The sequence below is a fragment of the Felis catus genome, chromosome C2 (assembly GCF_018350175.1).
Source record: "Felis catus isolate Fca126 chromosome C2, F.catus_Fca126_mat1.0, whole genome shotgun sequence".
In the NCBI taxonomy this organism is placed as follows: domain Eukaryota; kingdom Metazoa; phylum Chordata; class Mammalia; order Carnivora; family Felidae; genus Felis; species Felis catus.
Window position 1 is genome coordinate 10,450,428 of NC_058376.1, and position 24,724 is coordinate 10,475,151.

General features: G+C 48.1%; 1 protein-coding gene and 1 long non-coding RNA gene across 5 annotated transcripts in view; one reads left to right on the plus strand and one right to left on the minus strand.

The window, feature by feature from the left end:
• The window catches only part of RUNX1 (RUNX family transcription factor 1), a 257,748-nt gene that overhangs the window by 59,253 nt on the left and 173,771 nt on the right, over positions 1-24,724 (plus strand). The gene's annotated exons all lie outside the window — the stretch shown is intronic.
• Positions 9,547-11,229, minus strand: LOC123379868. The gene is made up of 2 exons (XR_006584816.1): positions 11,110-11,229; positions 9,547-10,931 (listed from the first exon to the last, which is right to left on the minus strand). It is a non-coding gene; the product is annotated as an uncharacterized LOC123379868 (long non-coding RNA).

Consider the following 24,724-nt stretch of genomic DNA (forward strand, 5'->3'; position numbering starts at 1 on the left):
GGAGCCCGGAGCCTGCTTCGGATTCTGTGTCTCCCTCTCTGTCTGCCCCTGCCCTGCTCACACTCTCTCTCCCTCTCTCTCAAAAATAAATAAACATTTAAAAAAAATTTTAAGTATCCATGCTTATGGGTGATATTTCTAAGGCTTGTGTGTTAGGTTTGGAAAGTGTGCGTCTTGCTCTTCCTGGAAGTTTTGAAACCTCCTGAAGTTGGCTCCATGGGTCTTTCTCAAAGCAGCCACCTAAGAAGCACCCTCGGGGGGGATGGCATCTGCCAGGCAAGAGGCATGTCCAGTGCTTGGCATCTCTCACGGGTGCTCCCCAAAGGCCCCCCACACACACACACCCTCTTCCTGGCGGGGCAGGAGAGCGGCCCTTTCGGGGAACTGCGGGCCCTGTTGCCAACTCGGCCTGGGGAACCGGCCCAGGGGAGTCTCGGCTCTCCCTCCCGCTGAGGTCCGGGCAGGCTGCCTGCCCAGTCATCCTTTTCGTTGCCGGCCCCACCACGCAGAAAGTGACTTGGACGGCCAGCCTGGCCACAAGGTAGGCCGTCCTCTGAAGCCCAGCCCGGCCGGCCACGGATCGTCTGAGTCTCGGCTCTGCCCGGCCCGACACGCCAACATTTGTGTGTGATCCTTGACAGGGGCCAAGGGCATCGCCACTCGGTTCGGTGTTTTGTTTTTATGTATACTGTTGCGTTTGGTGAAACCTCCTTATCTTTGGAGAAGGAGGTTTTTCTTCAGATCCCTAACCGCTCTCTGAAATCATCACTTGTTTCTTTTCTGGGTGACTCCTGGTCCCGCAGAATCTCATCTCCTGGAGACAGAGACTGCGGCCAACCTCGTCGCCCAGAGCACCCCCAGTGCCCAGAACAGTGCCCGGCTCCTGTTCGCGTCTAGGTCCATCTGCTAAGAAGGAAAATACAGGCGCTGGGGGGCTGCTTTGGGCCTCCCCGAGGTCCAGCCGCCCGGAATGTGCCCCAGGCTCCCATCTTAAGCCCAGCACAGTGTCCCTCCCAAAATGTCCCTCCCATCTCTTGGAGGGGACCGGCAAGCCTGTGCAGCATGCGAGCGGGGCGGGAATCTCCCACCGCGCCCATCCTTGGGCAGAACTTCCGGGGGAAGCAGGCCCCCTGGCCCTCTCCCCGCTCCTGGGAGAGGGTGTGGATGCCACAGCCCCCCGAGAAACCACTCCCTTCGCTCCCTGCGAGGTAGTTTATTACTTTCCTGTGGCCCCGCCGTACCAAATGACCGCCAACCGGGCAGCTGAACGCAACAGAAATTGTTCTCTCTCACAGTTCCGGGGGCCAGCAGTCTGAAATCAAGTAGGGCCACTCCACGTCTGAAGGGTTTACGGGAGGATCCTTCCTTGCCTCTTCCTCACTTCTGCTGGTTGCCAACAGTGGCATTCCCTGGCTTCTGACTCCGTCACCGCAGTCTCTCTGCCCGTGAGCATGGCCGTCTTTCTCCCCTCTGCGTTATCTCTGTTTTCTCACGAGGAGACCGGCCGCTGGATACAGACCTAGCGTGACCCTGTCGTATCTCGTTACTCCTGCAAAGACCCTCTACGTAGAGAAGGTCATGCTCCGAGGTTCTGCGCGGGCATGAATTTTGGGAGACGCTACCCAACCCAGTTCAGGCCATCGGGACACCAGAGGTGCTCCCCCCCATTCACATCACTTATTACTTGTGTGACCTCAGGCAAGTCATATAACCTCTTTGTGCCTCTGCTTCCCCGTCTGCAAACGAAGAACCGTAGTAGCACTGCCCTGTTGGGCTAAAGGCACTGGTATTGGTGAGCTATGTAGTCCGGGGAGATAAACTCAGCCAAGGAAGCACTCATAGATGCTTCACAGATGTCAATGGACAGCCCTGTCATCGAGGACCCTGAGGGGGATGACAGACAAGAGAACTGACCCAGAGTGCCGGCCAGGAAGCATAGGATGGGACACCCAACCTGTCTGAGGGGATGATGGCAGGTACGATTATCCTTTATCTAGAACGTAGCCAAAGGAAGAGAAGGGAAAAGGAGCTGCCGATGGAGGCAAGGGCATGTTCAAGGGCCTGGGGGCTGGAAGGGGGCTGGCATATTCAGAAAATGCCCCCCTTGGTCGGGATGGTAAAGCCCAAGACAAGAGTGCAGCTGGGATATAAGGAGAGAAGCAGGTGAGGTGGAATCACAGGAGGCAGGACGCTGGACTTCACCAGCCCTGTAGCCCACGGAGGCTTCCAAGGTCACGTCTAGCCCTCAGCTGTCTTAGTCCATTCAGGCTGCTATGACAGAAATATCATAGACTGGACAGCATACGAACACCAGACATTTATTTCTCATAGTTCTGGAAGCTGAGAAGTCCAAGATCAAGATGCTGACAGAGTCAATGTCTAGGGAGAACCCTCTTGCTGGCTCATGGTTGGCTGTCTTGTCATTGTAGCCCCACATGGTGGAAGAGGCAAGGGAGCTCTCTGGGGTCTCTTTTATAGGGGCACAAATATCATTGCGGAGGGCTCCTCCCTCAGGACCTAATCACCTCCCAAAGGCCCCACCTCCAAATACCACGCCATTGGGCTTTAGGAAATAGCATGACTTCGGGGCCAAGGGGCACGACATTCTTCCAGTCTGCGGCATCGACAGTTCCCTAAACTCCTGGTGGGTCAGAATGCTTCAGCGTTCTCTTACATTGTCCAGCCCTAGGAGCAAACACATGAGCTGCGTGAGGCATTCTGATCCCAAATGCAACACCGTGCCGATACGTCCCATGACAAAGTTGCTGAGTTCCTGTCCTTTTCTAGGGAAAATGTCAACAGAAATCCATTCCCTGTGTCCCAGTGTCGTGTCCATTAATTGAGGCATCCCGGACATGTGTCTGTGTGCATGTCATTGTGTCATGACACAATAGCCACTAGAAAATGAGGCACACCATCTTGAAAGCTTTTGACTCAAACCCATCCTTCTGATCTATGCTGATGACTAGACTTATCATATTTGCTGATTTCTCCCAACCGTAACAAACACCCACTCCTGATTCTCTTCGATAAGAAGCCTAGACATGCAGGTGACCCACTGTCACCCCCACGCAGCTCTCCCATTCTGAAGATTCCTGCTCCTCCCCGGGGAAGCTTCTAGAAGGAGTCACCTTGTCTGCAAGCCCTCCATAGTTGGTAGAGTCTAGATCTCACTTGCATCGTAAGCAAACTCATCGTAGAGTTTCTGGCTGAAAGAAAAGGACCTCCCTATGTCCCCTGCGCCACTGATGTTCCACCTTGATATGTTGTCCCATCTGGTCCCTCCAGATGGTCAGGGCTCTCGGAATGAAAGTGATATTCAGAGCAACCTCTCAGGAAGGGAGTCGGTCAGCAAAACAGCAAAGGGATAGAACCTCAGAAGCGTGAGTTAGTCCATAGACAGAAAAATAAATCTAGAGTCACAGAAGCTCAGAACAGGAAATGACCCTAGCAACTGTAATTAAAAAAAAAAAAAAAAAAAAGAACTCATCTACTGTGCTTTCACCCCTGAGCTGGGTGTTCTGTGCATGTCATTTCCTTTCCTCCTCCTGCCACCCTCTGAGCAGGAACCCCTGGCAGATGAGGAAACTGAAGCAGAGAGAGGGTAAGTAATTTGGTGCCCGGAAGCATATCCAGGGGGCCACGTCTCCCCATTGGCAAGGCAGGGCCCCGGGGAGTCGCCAGCGGTCTGCAGAAGGGAAGGCAGCATCGTTAGACCGTGAACCTGGACGTTCCCTTCGCCCGCTGCCTATAGGAAGCCAAACAGCACAGTAAGAACCCATAGTAGACATTCCAAGTTTTACAGCACGAAGACATTTAAATTCTGCTGCAACAGGCATGCCTGCCACCCACAGACTTCCATACTTTTCCCTGAAGCTGTTTTGGGGGAATCTGGTATCTTTCAAGTTAGGCTGAGTAGGGAGGGTCCAGAGAGAAAGGGATCAGTGTCCTAAGCAGCCCGGAATGAGAGAAACTACCTTAACGGAGGGGCACACCACACCAGGCAGCTTCCCCAGGGGGTGATTTCAGAAGCCTGGAAAATTCCTCATCCTAGACAAGTACTTTACTCTCCCCCTCCCCGCCCCCAGTGACCGCTAGGACAGCCCCAGGACTTCACTTTAACTTTAGGTAAGCTCTGAGAAGGCGACTCCCCCAGGGAAGGGTAAACTATTAGCCATTTACACTTTAGTATGAACCAAGAGGCTGCCCCAAAGAAGGTAGAGTGATGAAGGTCAGTATAAGGAGAGCTGGAGGCGCCAAAGGCAAGTGTTCTAGACCTCCCCACTTACTTGACCCCACGCCCGTTGGTACCGCTCCCTTTTGAGGACCTGGGAGCCCCAGAGCCTGGATAAACACACCTCTAGTCTCCTTCCCAGGGGCTCAAAGCTGCCCTGCCCGCTATTAGCTAGTGTATCAGAATCCGCCAACTATTAGCCATCACTTGCAGGATATTGCATCTTGGATAAGATTAGGGCATAGGAGAAGGCCACCCGAATAATAATCATAATAAGCTGAATCATCCGCTACTGGTCCTCACAGTTAGGGGGGGTCCTTATAGTTAGGGAGTGGGCAGGGGAGGGCTGATCCAAGCAGTGGACAGAAGCAACAGGAGGTGGCACCCGGAGGACCCGCAAGGTGCTGCAGCAGGCTCGGGACAGGCTTCGTGGCAGAAGGTAGCATCTAGGAGATGTTGGTGGAGAGAGACGGAAGGACAGGCCCTTGCAGCTGAAGGAAGAAAAGTGGGGGCTCAGAGCACAGTCTTCGAAGGTACCTCTCTCCGCTCAGAGAGAAGCATGGGCCAGGGCTGAAGACTGGGTGGCCAGGCCTCGGGCATCCCCTTCCCTGGGGTCTGCACCACGCTGGGCCATCTGGGCCCCGCTCATGCTCCAAAGGAGAGGCCCCTGGGTAGATGGTGGGGCAGGGGACTGCCCTCATGATGCTCTGGAAAAGGAGCATCGCCAGTCTCTCTCTCCCTCTCTCTCTCTCTCTCTCTCTCCATCCCTGTTCCCTACCGGCTGTGTCATGAATGTATTGCAGGGAAAGGAGACAGTTCTAACCCACCGGGGCTCCTGGAGCGGGGCTTCTACGGAGATCCTGAGCCGGCGCCTGACATGGTTCGGGCAAACAGGATATCGAAGGCGTCCTGGAACCAGGTGCAGCGGGGGGCCCATCCTTCTTCGTCTATACTTACAGGATCCTTAGAAAGTGACAGAGTGGTTTCGCACACTGTCTCCCCTGAGCCCTACACAATCCTGCGAGGGAAGGCGGGGCCGGCAGGAATCCCCCCGTCCTAGGAAGAAGAGACCGAGGTTCCGAGCGTCTCTGTGACTTGCCCGGGACCCCAGGGCGCGCAGGGTGGGAGCTGACCCGTTCCTCCGTCTGGGATGCCTGGTCTCACACAGGACTCTTGCCCCCACCCCGGGGAGCAAGCCTGCCACGAAGCCAGGCCCGTGCAGGGATCTTGTCTTGTCTCTTCCCTTTCTCTCCCCGACCGGCTTCAGGTTCTGCCCGTTCCTGTTTCTGCCGAGAGCTGTTAACTGTTTCTCATTTCCATTTTCTTTGGTACCCTCCTAGCCAGCAGGGGATCCTCTTTTTTTTTCCTTTTTGGTTTTATGAGAAGTGTTTCAGTGATGTCAGACTTCAAAGGAAACCTCCCACCAGAAAGATCACCGACCAGGCGCACACTGTGACTCTTTCCCAGTCCCGAAGCAGAAATATGGCGAGGCTCACACATGCCTCCTCTCCCTTTGACGCGAGGCCTCTTCCAAGAGGTTTCCCAAAGCCCCTCACTTTCCCTTTCGGGTCCTGAAATAGCGTGGCGGAGTCAACAGCTGCTTCCCAAGCCGGGAAGCTGAGCTCCCGGTGCCTTCATCCGTCACCGCCGTCTTGAGCTCCCTAATCTGTGCTCCCTGCCCCATGTCAGCGCCCCGTCTCCCCCCCCCCCACCCCCCCACCCCCTCACGTCTGGCTTTCCTCAGAAACTCGCTAAATGCCCCTGTTCTCGCTAAGCCACTGAAGCCAGGCCGCAAGGCAGCCTAGCGACATTTAATTGACTCTCTCCGGGCAGTGATTCACAGAACAAAGCCTGACTGTCTGACCTGGAAACCACACAGTGGGGAGTTTAGAAACCAGCAGTGTAGTCAAAACAACGGCCCTGGGGCGGCCATTGTAATGACAAGGGCCTGCCAAAGAAGTACACTTACCTGGGCATGAAGCCTTCTGGGGCAAGGCTTCCCGAGGCTTTAAATCACGCTGGTTACATCGGGACAGGCTCCAGGGGCAACGTGGCCTCCTGGGAGAAGTTTCCCAGCTGGGCAGTGAAAACCTTAGTCATCAGGGTCTGAGGACTCTGTTGGTTTCCTAGGGCTGCTGGAACGAGTTCTCGAAAACAGGGTGGTTTAAAACAACAGAAATGTATTGTCTCACAATTCTAGAGGCTCGAAGTCCAAAATCGAAGTGTTTGCAGGGCCACGCCCCCATCCAAGGCTCTAGGGAAGAACGTTTCCTTGCTTCTCGTGGCTCCTGGCAATCGTGGACGCCCCTTGGATTGTGGGTGCGATACCCAGGCTCTGTCCCTGTCTTCCCACGACCCCCTCCCTGTGTCTCTGTGTGTCTTCTCCTCTTCTTCCGAAGATACGGTCATTAGATTTAGAGCCCACCCTGATCTTGTGTGACTCAAACTGATCACATCTACAAAGACCTTATTTCTAGGTAGGATTATATTCTGAGATGCCCGGTAGACATGAACGTTTGGGGGACACTACAGGGACCATGGCTCGTTTGCTGTTTCCTCCACATCACCTCCTGCCCCCCTCTGGTGGAATTAGTCATTCCTGGTCTTGATTTTGGAACCTCCTCCACACCGAAATCTTCGTGCACAATGTTGAATCTTGACCTTCCAACTTCCAGGGTTGAGAAAACAAACGGTGCCCATCTGTGACACACGGCTAGGCGTGATTTGATGGAAAGAGCACTGGAAGTTACTGTGGGGCAGGCTAGAAGGTGACACAGTGGGCAGCGTGCAAGGTTGTAAATGATCAGTCTAAAGAGTCTGGTCAAACAGTTGTATCTCAGATGGACCACCAGACACCTTTCCCTAAATGCGTTTAGAGAAATGTAAATTTTGCAGTAGGGAATCAGGGTGGGGGTGAAGCACAGTCGGCCTAGAAGTGTTTTCATCCTCACCAGGGGCTACCGGCTCCCCAAGTGAAAATGGTACCGTCTCCGCGATCTCACATTCTGGAATGTTCCTCCATCCACAGCTTCTACTCCTTTCAGCCTACCATCCTCACTCCTACTGACTGCACTTGCCGCCTCCGCGGTGACCCCAGATGCCCCTGGCCACCCCGGCACTCAAGCCAGCACCCTTGATAATTGGCCGGCCATAATGAGCCAGACCCTAGGTTCCATCACACCAACAGCCTGTAACTCCCCATCAACCCCGTTGCACGACACTGTGATGGGGCCACGGGGAAATAAAAGGTTTTCACATGCAATCCCCCCTGCCTTTCAGCTGAGTTCCAAGTCCCTCGCTGTCACTACTCGGTTACACGTAACGATGGCCGCAAGTCGCCTTCCTCGTACAATCCCTCCAACTTACTTTCTCTGCTTTTTACTCTCAGTATCCTAAGCATTGTTGGAACCCCAAAACCACTTGGGCACACATTGTCTTATTCTAACCCCTGAGTCCCATATCCAGTTTATCCACGCGAAACACCCTACCGTGCTCCTCCTTCTTTGCAAGCTGTTCTCAGCCTGACCCTAGGTTCCAGCCAGCCTCTCCTCTCGGAAAATCCTCTCCCTCCTGTACTCCTGAGAAGAGTAGTGAGTACTGAAGAAAGCACCTGTTCACTTCTTCCTTCCTGAGACGTGGTCTCGCTGCACCCTTACATGCCGTCTTTCTAAGGAATATTGCATTTGCTCCATCAGTTTCCAGAGATGTAGCAAGTATTGTGCTCCCCGCTCAAACACCCCTGCTTCCTCTAGAACTGCTATGTCAGCTCTTCGTCCACCCCTCTTCCTTCTCTGCTCTCCTCCACCCTTGGTCCCACTCCACCTGCTCTGTCTTTTGTCTTCAAATGCCTTTCTTGCTCACTCAGCCATCCCTGAGAGCTGCCATCTTCCTTTTCCTCTTCCCCTTGCCCCCACTTCCTTCTGAACAGTGGGTTGCGATGTCTCCTCCAAAAGAGTCGGGGCCAGCGAGACGTTCTCCTCCACAGATGAGTTATGTGGCAAACGAAGTGTGATTCTGGGGTTCTTAACAATGCTCTCCCTTCTTTTCTGACTTCGCGTGGGACACTCTGGTCCACAACGACGTACTGAGATTGAGCTCACTTATTTGCTACTCTAGAGCCAACGAGGATGAGACCATCTCATCCTTTGAAAGAAAACTATCCCACCCCTGGGGCTCCTAGTGGCTCAGATGGTTAAGTGTCCGACTCTCGATTTCAGCTCAGGTCATGATCTCATCGTTAGTGAGTTGGAGCCCCACAGCAGGCTCAGCGCTGACAGTGCGGAGCCTGTCTGGGATTCTCTGTCTCCCACTCTCTTTGCCCCTCTCCTGCTTGTGCACATACATACACTCCCGTACTCTCTCTCCCTCTTCATTAAAATAAATAATGAAACTTCAAAAAAGAAAAGAAAAGAAAAGAAAAAAGAAAAGAAAAGAAAAGAAAAGAAAAGAAAAGAAAAGAAAAGAAAAGAAAAGAAAAGAAAAATTATCCCACCCCTTGGCCCTACTTTTCACCCTATGGTGATTTCAGATCTTGTATTATTACTCCTTTCTCCACAATTCCTTCCACAGTTTCCCACAATTCTACTCCTCTTCCCTCACCCTTACCCCAGATGTATCCTAGACTCTGTTCTAGACTCTTCCCCCTCTGGTCCAACTCTTCCCCTTTGGGAATCTCCCCACTTTTGCCTCGAATGCCATAGGCCCATGACAGGCAGTACTGGACCTCCAGGCAAGCCCATCTCATAGGTCTGGCCATGTTTTCAACGGGTTCACAAACACATCCGTCAGGACATCACCCCCAGAAACCTCAAGGAAAATATGTCCCATATTGAATCCATCATCTTTTTTTTTTTTTCAACGTTTATTTATTTTTGGGACAGAGAGAGACAGAGCATGAACGGGGGAGGGGCAGAGACAGAGGGAGACACAGAATCGGAAACAGGCTCCAGGCTCTGAGCCATCAGCCCAGAGCCCGACGCGGGGCTCGAACTCACGGACCGCGAGATCGTGACCTGGCTGAAGTCGGACGCTTAACCGACTGCGCCACCCGGGTGCCCCGAATCCATCATCTTTTATCAGGCTTTCCAGCTTTCCTATTTCTGGTCATGGCACCACCGGCTCCCTTATCACCAGGGCTAAACCTTCAGAATTGACTTTGATGCCCCCACCCTTCGTGGCACGTCCAACTGCTGGTTAGGTTCTATTTATCCCACCCCCAAGTCTCTAGAACCTGCTAGCTCTCCAAGCACCAGGTTTGTTGTAGACCCAGGACACGAGAGGGATGGTGTGAGTGAGATCAGACAGTAAAAAGATCGGGTACCACTATATTTATTGTCATTAACATTTATCTTACACCCAGAAGGCGTGTGGCATGCTATTCAGTGTTTCAATAAGCAAATAATTCAACGTGTTGATAACAACTTTTCAAAAAGAGAAAGCTATTTTGTATTAATAGCAGTACGTTTATTTTAGTGTTTAGCAGTAGGTAGTAGTGGTGAAATTTAAGTAGTTCTTATTCTACCCCATCTGCAGAAGCCCACCAAGAGTTTTAGAGACATAAATGCCATTGTTTCCGGAAAGAATGACTCATTCAGTGTTTTAGCTTAGCACTTCCTATGATTCACACCATCACTAGAGCTTCTGATGCTTAATATTTCTAGAAGCCATATTGAGAGACAAGACCTATGCCTAGGATGTAATTCGGGTGTCCAGGAAAGCTTTAATCTCCCCCAAATTCTACCTCACTCACTTGCCGTTGACAATATCTGCATTTAGCACCTTCTACCTGCGCAGCCTACCTGACATCTGCAAGCGGGAAAAGAACTCGGTTCTTAGAATGTTCCTTGGGAAACAGCATATAGTGTACTAGACTTTGGCAACAGGCCAACTTGACTTCGCATCTTGGTTCTACCACCTCTCGGCTGTAAATTTCTTGGCAGATGACTTAGCTTCTCTGAATTCACGCCAGATTTTGAAAAATGGAGACATTATCAAATTTTTTTCCATGAGCTTGATTCTTTTAGTCATAAAGAAGAAAAACGTGACAATGAGGCTAAACATCCAGTGGATGGTACCTTTCCCAACCCAATCTCTCTCTCCTTCTCTCCCTCTCTCTCTGTCTCACATGTGCACACACACAGGCACGCGCGCACACACACGCACACACACACACACTAGTATCTTCTGATTTTACAACTGAGCCTTGGGATGACCTTGGGCCCTCCTGAGAGCTACACTTCCATGAACAGTAAACTGTCTTCACCTTAATATCTGATATCAATGGTAGTTCCATGGGAAGACTGGATTTAAAAGTCTGTGTCCAAAAGAATTCTCTATACCTAACACGTGGCAAAAGATATTTTTCAAATCTTTGATAGGAAAAGGGACAGCATTTTATAGTTCTCATGACTCAGAGAGATAAACACTAACATGCATGTGGTAAAGGAAATGGAACAAGGCACTGAATGGTCTAGGGCTAAAACCAAGTGCCTTCCGTCTACAGGCTGTCTTCAACACAGACACAAACCAATGAATGCACCCAGCTAACTGTTGACATGGATCGCTTCAGCCTTATGTTACAGCTGCGTGTTCAGCAAATTTTCCAAGACCCATCCTTTCAGGCTTTTGTTCAAGCAACAGCTCCAATTTAAGAAGAAAAGTTTGAGGGGGGAGTTCCCCCTGTAGTGATGGCAATGACCTACAGATAAAAAAAAAAAAAAAAAACAGGTCTCAGAACCATTTGGTTGCTAAGGAAATAGACACAACATTTGTGAAACCTAAGGCCATATTTGGTGGCTTGAAACATCTAAATGATCAAACCAAATGGATCAAATGAGCTACCAAGTAAAACCCACTGCAAAAACTCAGTTACTAACCTAGCAGGAAATAATATCCTTCTGAATGCCACAGCTCATATGGATCCAAAGGTTTGTCAGCTCTAGTCGTTATTAAGCACCTATATAAGACGATAATAGACACTGAATTAACAATTAAATCTTTCGGACTCAAATAAACTTCTAGGAAAAAAATAATCCATTCCCAGGTGAGCTAAGATGATCCACGCAGAATCTGTCCATTGGTGCCAGGGTCGAGGGCTCCAGGTTTTTATTTGTTGTTGATTGTTCAATGAGAAGTTCGAATAGTACTGTTACAGACTTTCACATCCAGCTTGCAGTGGGAAAGCAGAATATTACCATGTCTCTGTCATCCTAAACAACACTTTGCACCAGATTAAATGTGTGGCCCGGGTCCCTGTAGCCAAGAGCAAGGACTTCAAGAGGAAGCTAGTTTCTGTTTTGTTTTTGGGTTTTCTTTTTTTCCACGTGAGACTGACGTAGGAAGGAGTCAAGGAGCTCAAAACCCGCTCCCCAAGGAATGCGCAAGTGTGTCATATGGAGACCCTCGGCTGCTCCCGATCTTAAGAGGGGCCTTTCCACAAACGCTTCATCTTCCTCTTTGATATTTTACCCTCTCATAATCACTTTAAGTCAACAGTCTGTCCCTGACAGTTTTGCTGACAAAGCACGTTTAAAATGATAGACTTGGTGTCTAAACTTCCGCCTACGTCTTCTCTAAGCTGGTGACCTGATTGTAACTGATTCTTCCAGTAGAAATACTCACTTGTTAACCTCAAGTGCTTTCTGGGCACGGCTGAAATAAAACAAATTGCTTTTTAAGGTTACGATTCCAGATTCTGCGTCTTATTTTCCATTTCTTCTTGTCTGATTTTCCATGTAGGTTTTATCTGCTACTTATAAACCATGAAAAACAAATTATTCCGTTCAAATCTTTGGAAAAAGCTGTTCGCTGGCACAAAACTGCATGGTCTGCTACTTTTTCTCGTTTTGAATTTCTGGAAGGGAAATCCTACTTATGAGGAGACTTAACTTTCCATCAGTAATGGGGAAAACTGCCTCTCTCAGGATAGTGAAGGTAGCTTTATAACAGAAAACTCAGCAGAGATAAAAAAAAAAATCCACATAACTTATGTTTATCCAAGTCTGTTTCTTTAGTGATATTGATCCCCCTTCTAGCTGTGGCCCTGGGAATAATTGGAGAGCAATGTTGCGAAAGCGTGTGGCGCCTTTCGGCAATTGTTGTTTCAACTGTGTGCCATTCGAATGCCACTCTTATGACCTGAAACAATATCCCCACCCCCTCATGTCTCCAAAGCCAAAATCTCCCATCTCCTGTCTACGGACGCTCACGACATTACCGGCTCCATGTGGATCTCCCATACTGGTCTGGCCGATGCCCTGTGTCCCAGCGGAGATCTTAATTATGAACGGCATCTCCATTCGAGCGGCAGAGTGTCCTGTTTTGATGATTCATTTTCCCCCTACTCTGAGTGACTTCTCTTAGGTGTTTGCAAGGTGCCTTATTTGGAAAGAAAAGAAAACCATTTAGGAAGCTAAATGGTTTCAGCCATTGTTCATACGAGATTGACACCTGGAGAGTCTGCCCCCCACCTGCTCCTCGGTGACAAAGTCAGGATCAAAGCCACGTAACAGATCTTTATAAAGCACTTACTGTCAAGCCAGACACTCTTCTAGGTTCTTTATGTAGATTGACTCATTTAATCCTTGCGATGATCCGCGCCCTGCGGGGTACACGTTATATTTATCCCATCTACCAGCGTGGAGCTTTGCCCCGGGCCGTGTACTAGCAAAACACAGAACTGTGCTTGGAGCCAGCAACCTGGTTATAGGGTCTGGCGAGTTCAACAGGCCACTCTGCTGTGCAGAGCCAGCGCTTCTGACTCTTGGTCCTACCCTTTGTTCTAGATGGTGTTGCTTTTGGACCAAGGAGAGAAGAGTGTGTTACTGAAAATTCAGCTTTACAAAGCTGGTATTTTTCTATCACTATGAACATCATCCAACTATTGCCAAATGCACCTAAAAACAGATGAGGCTTAAAAACGGATACGACAGAGACTTACCAGATAATGCATATGTTTCGGGGAAGATAATCAAACTATCGAGCAACAGATACACTGCAGGTAACAGCCACTCAGGAAGGAAGGCAGCAATAAAATGACCAATATAGCCACCCCCAGCCAGACCGGCTAAGTATCAGTCTGGTTGCTTTTATATTAACATTTGTTTTTCAAGGCCTGCCTGAATGAGACCATGGACCCCTCCAAATTATGGGTGTGCCTACATAATTCTTTTTGTAGACCTCGGAGCTGCAAACCTATGCAAAAAAAAGAAAAAAAAATGACTGTGACTTATAGAAAAAGTTGAAGACAGTTTATAGCATATAAAGTTTAAAAAATTTTTTTTTTCAACGTTTATTTATTTTTGGGACAGAGAGAGACAGAGCATGAACGGGGGAGGGGCAGAGAGAGAGGGAGACAGAGAATCGGAAACAGGCTCCAGGCTCTGAGCCATCAGCCCAGAGCCTGACGAGGGGCTCGAACTCACGGACCGCGAGATCGTGACCTGGCTGAAGTCGGACGCTTAACCGACTGCGCCACCCAGGCGCCCCAATAGCATATAAAGTTTAGAGCCAAGCCCAGAATCTTTCTCTCACTCCATGGGCTGTGAGTCACAGGTGCTATTCCAGAACCTGGGCATGGGAATACATGCAGGATCCTTGAGATTTCAGAGTCCCCAGTCAGGCCAAGCAAGGCTGGAGCCTTTAGTGCTCAGAACGTACTGGAGAGAGTGGCAATCGCCATGGAGCTTTACTCTCTCCAATACAAGAGATAACAGTCCGTCTCCTGAAAGACAGGATGACCCTATCTGGCCCAGGATGAATAAATACTGGGTCAGAAATAAATACTGTTTTTGCATAAGAACTCTGGCAGGGGAGACCCCACAGTCACCTAAAACAATCCCTTTTTGGGGGGGCACCTGGGCAGCTCAGTCGGTTGAGCGTCCGACTTGGGCTCAGGTCACGATCTCAAGGTCCGTGAGTTCGAGCCCCGAGTCAGGCTCTGTGCTGACGGCTCAGAGCCTGGAACCTGCTTTGGATTCTGTGTCTCCCTCTCTCTCCACTCCTCCCCTGCTTAGGCTCTGTCTCTCTCTGTCTCAAAAAAAAAAAAAAAAACATTAAAAAACTTTAAAAAGCCCTTTTTGTATTCAGGTGGCTTAGGAAGACGTGCCTCAGTATCAGAAAGCAGAGTCTTCATGCATAGAGAGATTTAAATAATAAAGCAGCCCACAGGTTATGAGCAGAACTGACAGAAAATCAGACAATCCCTTAAGTACCGTCTACAGCTGTTCTTAAATATTGCAATTTCCTTACCCTGATCTGGTTCACAAAATGAGCAGCAAACGTTGAAAAAGTTAGTGCCTTTTAACCAGGAAACACACAGCTACGAACTATGTGACACTGTGGTAGACAAGTCAAAAAAAAAATTTTTTTTTCCCCAATAAAGTAACGTTCTCCCGGTGACATCTTATTATTCCAGTAAAAAATAGAATCCTCAAGTTAGACAATATCTCTTGCTCCGAGGGAACTACGAACAACAACACAATAAAACCAGGCTTTTTGTCATATATTTGTCATATCTGGTTGGTGAAAGGGGAAGAAAGGTGTTCATTTCTCTTTTCTTTGGAAATCTGCATCCCCGTTCATTTCAAAACCTTTGCGTTTTGAGCTCCGTCGAAAGCTAACCTAGAAGCAACACCCTCGTGCTCATTAACGGAAAGGAAGGCTTTGTGGTAGAATTTCTGGAAGAGTGTTCCTTGGGCATAGAGCACTCTTTATCCAGTGAAGACCCCGGCTATTCTTCAAACAACAGACACTCCCAACAACAAAAAAATTGTTGCTAAAAACTATACGCTCAACCACTCTGATCTTCTAAATTATCACTGTTTGTCGTTGTTGTTGTTGTTGTTGTTTCAAATCATTATAACTGAGGTTTCTCCAAACGATACCTATCTAGTTGGTTAAAATGAATATTTTCGCAGCTGTCCCATAAAGAAACATCGCCTTTATGAGTGAGGTAGGTTGGAAACACTGTCATCTCGAGGCTTCAGAAGAATATTACGCATGTTTGGTTTTGTGGGGCGTTCATGGAGCGTTCTCTTGCCTTTCTGTGGCCATCGCCTGGCTGAATGCGTAGTAAAAAATGATAGTATAAATTATTGCGCAGGAAGCACTGGTAGCTAGAGGGGAATACGATCCACCAACATGTTACTGACCGTGATGCTCCAATGAGATTGCCTTTCTTGATAGTTCCCGCGTGTCCTGTGTGATCTCTGCATCTAACCTCCCAGGTGGCATTTCTGTCAATTGTCAGCGTATTGGGCCTGGAGGTTGTTATCTCTCCTCCTTTTCTGTGGCACAGACTTCACCAGACATTCGAGCTTCCACTGTGTCTATCAAAATAGAATGCCGAAGCAAGCTTGGGCCTGTCTCATGCATTCCCAAGGGGGGGAATCTCACGCCTAAGGGGACAAAAATTGGTTCTCAGGGGGTGAAAAAAATCTCTGATATCACAATGGCTTGTGACCCTCCCAAACTCAATTGTACTTGACAAAATCTTATCCCTTAGAATTTCCTTTCTGTCATGAAGGAGAATTTAAATTTAATTTGGTTTTGCTACTGTGTTTGGAGGAAGTAGAGAATGATAATGAAAAAAAAAAAAAAAGCCCATACATTTGGGGACATTTTTCAGTTTGGGGAAGTAGGCAGTAGACAGTATATTCGTGGAAGATGTGTGCTAATAAATTCTAACTTCGAAATTCAAGCAAGCGCGTGAATATTATTCTGTAATTCCAAGTGCATTTCATTGTTGAGCTCAAATGGTATAGAGATTAGTTTTTCTTCAGTGATTTTTTTTGAAGGCCAATTACTACACTTTTTCTAATTCTTTTTTTTTTTTTAATTTTTTTTTCAACGTTTATTTATTTTTGGGACAGAGAGAGACAGAGCATGAACGGGGGAGGGGCAGAGAGAGAGGGAGACACAGAATCGGAAGCAGGCTCCAGGTTCCGAGCCATCAGTCCAGAGCCCGACGCGGGGCTCGAACTCACGGACCGCGAGATCGCGACCTGGCTGAAGTCGGACGCTTAACCGGCTGCGCCACCCAGGCGCCCCTCACTTTTTCTAATTCTTATCTGAATTTCCAATGAGACACGACTTTCAGAGTTAAATCCCGGGCTTTTGCCTGCGTTTTGCCCTGATTTGGGCAATTCCCAACTCAAAAATATTCAGTGGCTTTCCCTCTGCAGGTAGAATACAACTCAATAGTCGTAAAACCAAGACCCTCCAAGATCGAGTCCCGAGCTCTCTTTTCAAAGTGATTTTCCTCAACTCTCCTTCCTAAACTTCACTCCAAAAACAAGACTCTCATTTCTGGGCTTTTAGCTGCCCTGCTTCACCACGTGACTATTTTCCCTTCCTCCCTACCAACTCCGCCCCAACTGCTCTTAAGCAGCCCAAATGTTAGTTTTCACAAAGATTGGTTTTGAACTTTACTGAGATACAATTGACATATAACATCTGTAAGCTTCGGCTTGGAGTGATCTCCCCTCTTTTTTGAATTCCTACAACTAGCCACCTGGACAAGCCTTATGGCACTTTGCTCCTTCTACTTCATACTATGGTTTTCCCTACAGACTATATGGTTTGGTTCCTTCTCCAAGTTAAAAGCTCTTGAAGGGCAGAACTTTGGTACGATTTCTAGACCGCGTGGTACAACAGAAGGAGCCGGAAAAAGACCTGGGAGCAACCTTTTCATCTACCACTTCTGGCTGCGTCTACCCAGTATTGCCCTCGCTCGCCTTCCCTTTAGGATCCGGACGGGTTACCCAATCACTCCGAGGCTAGTTTCTTCGTCTGTAAACTCGTGTGATGTGCTGTGAGAATTTAAGAACTTAAAGTATCCAACACAGAGGAGGTGCTTCAAGCTTGCTGAATAAGTCCATGCCTACGTAACGTCATCACTTGTCGCTTAAAATGTTTTCTCCAAGGGTTTTCGATGGCTGGCCTGAAGAAACAGATTTGGCAATGGGTCTATTAGGAGAAAAAGAAAAGAGAACAAGAGCCGAATCGGCTTTGCTAAATTTTACGGCGTTAATAATTCTGCTTCTTTAAAGAAAATCTCAGGGAACTCTTTAGTGTGCAGACGATCCTTTCCAGAAGGAATATGGAAAGAAAACGGGAACAGACAGCAACCCGGGAGAGGGGCATGGCCCTTATAAAGCGACTGCTGTCTTCATCTGCACCAGATTTCATGCCACTTTCCTTCTGCACCCCTCATCTGAACCAGATTTCGGGTCTGGGAAACGTATCCAAAAGGAGCACGAAACATGAAACAAGACCCAGTCAAGCGCAGTGAGTTCGCTCTGGCTCCAAGTCCAACCTTGGCTGAACCACAAAGCTTCACCTGGTTTTGTGTAAAAACCACACCGAACCACCATTTTTTGTCATGGTTTCAGTTTGAAAATGGGGTTTCATGCAAAACTTGTCCTACTTTCACGAGGGTTTCTTGGCAGAGCGTGAGCAAGTCTTTAGCTGGCGTGGACTCTGCCTCGTCAGCGCCTCCAGCCAGCCGGCCTGGGGGAACTTACTCCTTGGGCTGCCCTCGGGAGGCCCAGGGTTTGAAAAATCTTGCTCATGTGCTCATGAAGAGGACTGAAAACCATCCGGCGTACCCATCAGAAATACGGTCAATTCGTTCATCTCTTTGCACTTGGCTTCTACGAAAACAGAACATTTCTGGAAAGCAGTGGGTCAAAAAAGAGGTGGGATGGTAGACATGGCCTAATGCTCTATCTACGCATGGAAGGAGAGAAGGGTTGAAGCAATTCTTAGAATAATCCAGGCCAAAATTTCACGCTTATTGGAAATACTTAGATAATAAAGGCAAACTAGGTTATATTCATATATATATAGAAGAATGAGGTCAATCTCCCCCTCCTTAGAAAGAGACTAAAAGCCTCCTTAGAAGCTAGCAGTGTCAGATAAGCCATTTGTCCTGCGTGGTGACAACATTTGGAAAGAGGGTCTGATTTGAAGGAACTCCAAGCTGAGTTTTCCATGACATCAAAGGAAGCCACCTTCATAGGAAGGCAGTTACCTTGACAAATTAAATTAAACAGGTTCTTGAGATTCCTAAGAGGATCATCATAATGAACACATGAAAAATGGATCAGATCTATAGTAAAACATTTACGACATCAATAAATGCAAAATTTTACAGATTAGCAATAAGAGAAAATAGTTTCTTTTTTTCAACCTAAGTGGATTCTTTTTTTTTTTTTTCAAAGTTCTTTAAACATCTCATTTATTTTTAGCAGACAGAGAGAGACAGAGCGTGAGCGGGGGAGAGGCAGAGAGAGAGAGGGAGACACAGAATCCAAAGCAGGCTCCAGGCTTCGAGCTGCTAGCACAGAGCCAGATGTGGGGCTCAAACCAGTGAGCCGCACCATGAACCGAGATATCATGACCTGAGCCGAAGTCGGACGCTTAAGGAAAAGAGCCACCCGGGAGCCCCGAAAGTAAATAGTTTCTTAAAAATAGCTTCTATCTACGGAATACTGTAAGATGCACACACAGAAAATTTCCCACACATGACCACACTGAATCCCCACAAAGCCCCCGCACCTCCTGGTGAGGCAACTTGTGTAGGTCTTGTCGAAATGATGTGACTTGTCCAATCCAGGCCCAGAAGCCAGGAAACTACAGGAATTTGACCTTCCCTCATTCATCTCCTTACAGACACAAACGTATCTAGGCATGCTTACTGAGCAACAAAGGAGATAAAGGGACCAACCAGGGCAATCTAATGTCAGGAGCCAAGGTGGAGGGAGTATCTTCTAAGGAGTTAAGGGGCAGGACTGAAAACTAAAGAGGCTCTCTAGAAGACAGATCTTAGAAGGGGAAAAAAGACTTAAAACGTGGTGCCTTCCCGCGAGCTAGGGAATCCATCCAAGCGACGGGCTCAGTTCGAAGTATATGGGTTTTGAGGGTCCCATAAAATATACACGTAGAACTCTCCAGGTTCTCCAGAATTTGGTCTCAAAGTTCAAGGAACTCCATGCTGAAGGCACGGGTCAGGGGGTGACTCATGTAAAAGTAGTAGGTCAATGATGTCGAGGAGGCGAGATGGCGAGGAAGAAGAAGGTCAAAGGGAGCATCGGGGTTTTTGACTCCCACGTTCTGTCTATGCAACTGGATAATGTGGGGCAGCTTAGCAAAGGATGACCGTAGGGAAGGCGGCACGCCGCCGAACCGAAAGGGAGATCCTCGTCACCCCGCCGAGCTGATCGTTGCAAAATCCCAAACCACTTTTTAAAGTAGCAAGTCACATCTCACTTTTCCACTACAGGATAGTCTATGATAAACAAACCCTACGTGCAGGCAGCGCCTCATTTACACAAAAGAACAATCAAGGGGGATCGTTTCCTTCATGACGAGATTCACAATGGAGTGCTATCAAAGAGCAAATGTCCTTAGTGATGGTAACACATGGCTCATTTCACCAATCCCAAAACAAAAATTGCATTTGCTCACACGTTTTTTGGAACATGGGTTCACTTTTGATTGTTTTTGATTGTTTTTTAGGGCAACGCATACCATAAATTTCTTTCGGTAGATCATAAGCAAGTGGTTACATGGGATCGGCAATTATAATCAATTTTTACTTCCAAAGGTTCTTTGGCACAGAGCCTAGTAAAAACTTCTATTTATTTAATTACTATGAAATTGGAAGATGTCGTGCTATAGAATATTGATGTAGAGGCAGAAACCCAAATAGGCATTTCCCTTTATGAAAAGTATTAATTCCAGGCCCCAGAGGTCACTGTGGGGCCCTCTAATTCAATATTTTATAATCGCCTCGTAGTTGGAGCAGTGAGCAGTGAAACCTCCAGTTTTTCTAGAGAAAATTCAGGTGCCATACGAATGGAACGACCTATATAAAAGTCTGGGTACTGGATATAAAAATGCCACATAAACTTAAATGTTGGTCTGCTCTTGTGTTTAGGAGAAATTCTTCTAAATCGTATTTAGAAAATTATGGTCTCTAAGTGATCAGTTATAAGCCTACAAGGGTTATTAAAATTGTCCCAGAGAGTGTTCTTCCAGTAGAGACATCAGAGCACTGCTCCATCCAGAGAGGCCACAGAAATCTTTTATAAGGAGCTGGCAAACCACACAACATGCCGTTTGCTTTGTTCTGTGAAACATGTGGTACTTGAGGTTTGATTGTTACAATTCATGGGTCTCAGAGAAGAATCATTTCTCCCTCCTCTGAACTGCTGGAATTTACCTTCTCTATCATCCTTTCACTTGACCCCACTGCTTCCTACCTTCTGGCATGGGTACACATGAATCTCTTTCTTCAACTCAGCAAACAGGAGATATGCACCTTCCCTTCTCACAAAGACTTTGTTAATGTACAGATACCATACATAATGGAGAATGGATGGATGGATGGTTGGATGGATAGATGATGCGTGCATGGTTGGATGGACCGAAGGATAAGGGGATGGATGGATGGATGGATAGATGATGCACGCATGGATGGATGGACGGAAAGATAAGTGGATGGATGGATGGATGGATGGATAGGTGGATGGTTGGGTAGATGGATGATAAATGGATGCCTGGATGGGTGGGTGATGAGTAGAAGAAAGGAAATATAACAAAAATTTTAAATGTGCCTGGAAGATATTAAAGTGATCAAAATACTAAGATATTTTCTTATGATAAGGTAAAAAGAATTATTCTGTAATCTGTAATGATAAGGAAAGGATAAAATCAACAAATTCCAAAATTTTAGCCCTTCCTGGATTCCTCTTATTGATATATCATCTAGAAACGAATTAAGAGAAGCTAAGGAATTTCAAGTTACGTGCCGCACCTTTTAAGGTCAGAGCCTTGACTGGAACCTGCTGTATGTTCCATAAAATTTTCTTTGGTGAAAGAACTGACCCAACATTGCATCCCTTCAGAGCTCTAGGGAGGTTAACACTATGTTAATAAGTCAGTTCAAGCTTTGTGAATGAGCACAGGTTTTTTCCGACATATTCTTCAACCTCTCTGAGCCTCAGTTTACCCTTGAGTACAGTTGAGATAAATATGTAATACCTACCTCCCTTTATAGGATTACGAAGATCAAACGGGCTAAAACACGTAAAGCCCTTAGTTTACAAACAACTAGTAAGTAGCCAAGCCAGTACTGATATCCACAATCACCTAACTCCTGAGAACTTTTTTTTTTAATTTGTTATTTTGAAATGAGTTGAACATACAGGAAAGTTGTAAGACTAAACACAAAGAACTTCTATATACGCTGCACCCAGATTCCCAGTTTCTCACTTCTTGCTAGGTGAGCCCCTGGTTCTCACTAGTGTGCTTTGGGGTTTATAACAGTCTGTAAAATGGGCACAATACTGGTGTCTACCTCGCAGGGTCCCTGTGAAGATTAACGAGCTCACAGATAGAAAAACTAAGACACATAAACGAGTAGCTGTAGCAAAGGCTAACAGGACCTCTGCCAACTTCGAAGCCTAGTGTGGGCACCAAGGAGGAAGTGATCCCATCCCCAAGGTTGAAGGGAAGTGGGAGATGAAAAGGCCTACAGAGGAAGTGACCTCTGAGGCCAGGCTTTAAACGCCCAGCCATCCAGGATCGGAGCAAAATACCGATTTCTCTGTTCTGCCTTCCACCTTGCCTTCTCCCGGAGAAAGGGCTGGATTTGAAAAGCCTCTGAAAGATATTAGCTAATTTAATTTGGCAAAGTGAGTCGCCGCTGTGCCCAACCTAATTCCACTGTCATCAGTGGGGTAGAGGTCACCCACGGGGCTTCCAAAAACTTGTTACCGCAAAGAGCGGAACATCCTTCTGGGCCGTGTCCTTGCAAACTCCAAGCCCTGGAGTGGAAGTCATGGTTTCTCAGTGCTTATTGCAGTTCTCGGAAGTCAGAAGTAACCTTTCCAAAGCCTCTATTTCATGTGGTTGCACAAAGCCAGAGCCCTGTCCAAGGGCGCGAAAACCGCTTAAATACCCGCATGGCCCACACGAACCATCTCCCTGCATGATAAAGCGTGCGCTCTCAGGAGGCGAGCCAGAGCGGCTCCAAGAAGTTCACGTCTGCTCCCCAGGCCCTCCCGTCTGCCGGGGAACACACATCGCCACCGCAAGCCATGTCCAAGTCCCCAGAACGGATCCGATCCGTACCTCGTAGAAAGTTCTGGATCGCATCAAAACAGCCCCGAAGATGATCAGTCTTGCAAAGTAAGCTTGCCACGAGACTTTTGGCCTTCTCTCGCTTCTCATTTGGGGAAAGTTACAATTAGACTGCGCTTCGCCTTTTTCCCTGTAACTGATCAAGTGCTGTAAATCCTGCACATCACCCCCGAGCGCAGGCACTTACGAATCCTGCTATTTTTTTTTTTTTTTTTTTTTTTTTTTTTTTTGCGCATTGCACCATATGCAAGCCCGGCTGAGAGGCAGGGCTCCGTATTCCTGGCATGCAGGAGAGCCACTGAGAGATATCATATGGTCTCCTGGCAGAAGTACAAAGTGCCTCTTACTGTTTGATCTACTGTCTTAAACTTAAATGCAAAATCTGATAATTGGGTCAGGCAAGAGAAGAAACTGAGCAGTAAAGTTCTTTTCATTTCCTTTTCGCTCTTTCTCCACGTTTCATCTTTTCTTCCTTTTTTGCCCTCCCTTTACTCCCGTCTCCCTCCCTCTTTGTTTCTCAGTTCCCGAGGGAGACAGGCGGCCCTGGGAGTACAATGGATTCAAAGAGGAGGTGGGTTTCTGGCTGGAAAACCCGTCAGAGGGTCTCCCGTCACCTCCGTCGGCTCCCTGCTAGATGCGTGTTTGATTTTTGGTCCATTAGCGACGGTCCTGGATAACCATCTTGAACTCTGCAAAAGCCTAAATCGTGGCTGGGTTTACTTGTTTAGAAATATCACTGCCTTTCCAGACTTGGATTTGTTTAATGTAAAAGGAATTCATCGGAGTCTCTCTGGTTTAGGGCGTCAAGCAGACAGAGGTTTCTACTTCAAAGGGCACCGGAGATCAAGGAGAACTGACCCCCTCCTCAGACAGGAGACTGTGGTATGAAATGTCTGACTTAGGCTTCTCTGCCCAACAGTCGCTACACAGGGAGAGAGAACTTTTCCTGCTTGGTTTCACCCCTCCAGGCCAATTGCCTACGTGGTTACTGAATGGTTGGAGCTGGGTGTAAACCCAAATACGGTTTTCTGATGGACAATGCATGTAGCACTCCCGAGGAGGGGTCACGGTTTCAGAAATGACAAAGCTTTCTGTCCCCGTCACCTTTTCAAATCACAAAAGGGCAGTCACGCGCCCTCAGGTGAGCCCCTCAAGTTTGCCACAGGTCAGGCCAGCTGCTCGCTGTGCCAGATGCTTCATGGACGGCCTCCAGTGCTGGAATGTTCCAGGGGGTCCCCTGGGGTTTGCAGAGGGAGTGCCTGGGAGCAAGTCCCACTTGGTCTGCCCTCCTCTGCAGTTCCGTTCCAATATTGTCAGCTGGACTCGGGATGGAAGAACCTTCTAGACACTTCTAGTCTTGAATTGAAACAGGAGTCACAGGGAGGCCTCCGGAAGAGAAGGTGAGATTGAGAAAGGATTTGGGGGCACCTGGGTGGCCCAGTCGGTGAAGAGTCCAAATCCTGATTTCATCTCAGGTCATGATCCCAAAGTCCTGGGTTCGAGTCCCACATCAGGCTCCGTGCTGAGCGTGGAGCCTGTTTGGGATTCTCTCTGCCCATCCCCTCTCTCCCTCTCAATCTCTCTCTCAAAAAAAAAAAGCGGGGTGCACCTGGGTGGCTCATTCCATTAAGCATCTGACTCTCGATTTCAACCTAGGTCATGATCTCACAGTTCATGAGTTCAAGCCCCGCATCAGGCTCTGTGCTGATGGTGCAGAGCCTGCCTGTGATTCTCTCTCCCTCTCTCTCTGCCTCTTCAATGTGCTCTCTCTCTCTCTCTCTGCCTTTTCAATGCTCTCTCTCTCTCTCTGTCTCTCTCTCAAAATAAATAAATAAGCTTTAAAAAAAAGGCAGGACTTGGCTTCTATGAGGGAGGTGGAGAGTCAGTCTTGTCAATGGCAGCAAAGCCACCTCCTTCCCCCGGGGGTCTGTCACTAACGGTTCCCTAAGCCACGGCTCTCTGAGTCCCAAATTCGAACTCTGGAGGGCCATACCAAAGCGTCCCTTTAACTAGGACCTCGATGTCGAAAGTTTCCCAGCATCCCTTCGGATCACCCCACACTTCCGGGCAGGTCTCAGCGCCTCTGCTGAGGCGTGAGCTGCTTTGGAAGAATCACCAGACCAAAGCGGCAAGCCGGCACCAGAGCCCCGCAGAGAGCTTAGAACCGACTCGCTTATTCAGACACATCCGGGTCAGGACGCGGTCCTAGATCTCAGTGGCTCTGCAACCTGTCTCCTGAGGACATTCTGGGCCCAGGGAAGCCTACAGAGAGCTCAGTCCAGGGGCTGGGGCTGGAGACAGAAACTCAACAGCTCAGAAATGCTGATCAGTACTTTTTTCAGA